At 42.2% G+C, this 2,812-nt stretch overlaps 1 pseudogene; it reads left to right on the top strand.

Moving 5' to 3' along the window:
• The first annotated feature begins 692 nt into the window (after positions 1–692).
• LOC146575548 (uncharacterized) lies at positions 693–1,612 on the top strand (annotated as a pseudogene).
• Positions 1,613–2,812: the final 1,200 nt, after the last annotated feature.

Here is a 2,812-nt window from a genome sequence, read left to right as displayed (position 1 = left end):
TTGATTGACACTACGTACAAGAGCGCATTTTGATGTGATGTTTTTGTTTTATTGTTTTGTCCGTGAGCAGTTCTCACGGGTTGCCAAGACCAGAATAAACCCTGTTTTATAACTACATCGTGCGTACGTCAATCCTTGAGGGTGCTACAGTGAGAACTCCGCTCTGCACGGGTAGATGAAGGACGCAGCCCCGCAGGAAAGTCAGGTGCCCCGAAAATAAGTGTTGCCTCAGTTAAAGGACTGAATATAATTAACCACAAGAAAGAGAAATAAAAAGGAAAAGGAATGTAAAAATAATTAAGATAAGTTTCCTTTTATAAATGAACAAAGGACTGGAATATTTCATCTTTTTTCTTTCTTTCTCATTGTTTACATTTCTGCTGTTCAAGTGACTGATATTCATACAGTGTTAAGTTAATGTTGTGATGAGTAACCTGTGTATTGTGCATATGGTGGGCTTCAGCAGTTGCTGTATGAAACAGTATTACTGGCTTGGACAAGATATGTAATGTGACTTAAGTATACACGTTAAGTGATGTTTAAGGAGTAATAGTAATTACTGTGCCTTAAAGTTGTAACAGTAAATGTAGATTAATATTAATTTGCTCCTCAACTACCAAATCAAATTTAAGCTGCTCCACCTTTACATTAAGGCTAAGTAAGATATACAAAAAACCCAAACCCCTCCAACAATGGCAGAGTTTGAGGCTAATCCAGAAGTCAGTGAAAAGGGTGATGTGGAACAACTCTCTGCAGATGAGCAACTACAAGCAGTTGAAGGCACAGCTGATGATGTTTCTACTACCTCACAAAGAGCACGACAGAGCCAACGAGTCCGTACATTGACGGAAAAGGGCAAAGAACTGTACGGTGAGCACATAAAGAAGGCTGCACATCGTTTCAGTGTGCGCTATGAGAAGTGGAAGGTTGTCATTAAGGATGCCAAAGGAGCTATAGATGGTCAATGCTCAAAGGATCTGCTACAAGAACATGTTTCCAAGGTTTTGAGTGCTTCTAAGGATGTGAATGCAGCCTATAGGGATGAAAAATGGAAGGAGACTATGCCTAAGTTAGAAGCCTCAGACAGGATGAGTGTTAAGTCACACCACACTAAGCTCTCTTCTCATTCGAGGGTTTCCTCTAGACACTCCAGCCGGCTCTCGGCTAAAAGACAAGATGCAGCTGCTGAAGTTGCAGCAAATGAGGCTGCTCTCCAAGTTCTGCTTGAACAAGAAATCCATATGAAGGAAATTGAAAGGCAAGAAGCAGAAATAGCACAAAGACAAAAGGCTCTAGAAGCTAAGCGCAGAGAAATAGAGCGACTTGAGACTGTAAAAAAGCTGAATGCAGCAAAGGCTCGACAGCGGGTGTATGAACAAAGTGAATGTTCAGATGAAGAAATATACAACCTACTTCACCACAGATCTGATAAGAAAAATGAAGTCAAGTCTGAAAACAATGACCAGCATATGAAACGGTGTTCCTCGCCACGAAATGTGACACCGCACCGAGAGGTGAACACAGAAGATCTGGTCAAAGCATTTGCAGTGTCTCTTAATGCAAGTCGTCTTCCGGTACCAGAGCCAACAATATTCAGTGGCGACCCTATTAGATATAATGATTGGAAAATTTCCTTTCAGACTCTGATTGACAGGAAAAATATACCAACTGAAGAGAAGACTTATTATCTGAGGAAATATGTAAGTGGACCTGCAAGGAAGGCAATAGAAGGCTACTTCCCGCTTGGCACAGTCTGCATACTATGCAGCATGGACAGTTCTCGAAGAGAGGTATGGCAATCCCTTCCTTGTAGCAAAGGCCTTCAGAGACAAACTTGACGCATGGCCTAAGATAAGCTCTAAAGGCGGTATGGAACTTCAAGCATTTGCTGACTTCCTTTGCTGCTGTAAGACAGCCATGTCGCAAATGAAGGGGCTTGAAGTGCTCAATGACTGGAATGAAAACCAAAAAATGCTCGCAAAACTTCCAGATTGGCTTACTTCAAGGTGGAACAGAAAGGTTACAGAAGTGCAAGAAGAGACTCACACCTTTCCAAGCTTCAGCCAATTTGTAGATTTCATCTCACGGGAAGCCAAAATTGCCTGTAATCCCATAACATCTCTCTTTGCTCTGAAGCCAAGTGAAACTGAAGGGGCAAAAACAACAAGGAACAGAGGCAATGGAGCAAAGGTGCTAGCAACTAACTCAAATGAAAGGACTGTTAGTGCTAGTTGTGTGTACTGTGAAAGGTCGGGTCACAGCCTACTTAAGTGTAGAAGGTTCATAAATGAGAGCATTGTTGAGAGACTAAAGTTTGTTCAAGACAAGAAGTTATGTTTTGGCTGTCTGAACTCTGGTCATCGCTCCAAGGATTGTGAAGGGAGAGAAACCTGTGACACATGTAATAAAAGACATCCAACATGTCTTCATGACAGTTGCACGAAGGAAGAAAGAACAAGGAGAAATCCACACAAGAACAGTGACAGGACAAGACAAACGAACGCAGATGTCTCACAAGACAACAGTGTCACACCAACAACAAGTGAAGCAACTTCTAACAGAGTCACACAGAATGTTGACGACACTCACACATCTTCCATTATTCCAGTATGGGTGTCAACCAAAGGTGAGCCAGAGCATGAAATTCTTGTGTACGCGCTCCTTGATACACAGAGCGATACGACCTTTATTCTTGAAGAAACGGCACAAGCTCTGCATATCAAAGGTGAATCGACTCAGCTAAAGCTCACTACTATGTCTTCAAGAAACACAGTTGTGTCCTGTCGCAAGCTCTCAGGTCTACAAGTCAGAG

Source organism: Mchenga conophoros, linkage group LG4 (assembly GCF_057382185.1).
Source record: "Mchenga conophoros isolate Kocher_MC1m ecotype Shallow Benthic linkage group LG4, M_conophoros_male_GT1.1, whole genome shotgun sequence".
NCBI lineage: Eukaryota > Metazoa > Chordata > Actinopteri > Cichliformes > Cichlidae > Mchenga > Mchenga conophoros.
The sequence above is the reverse complement of the archived record's forward strand: the minus strand, read 5'-3'. Positions and strand labels throughout refer to the sequence as shown.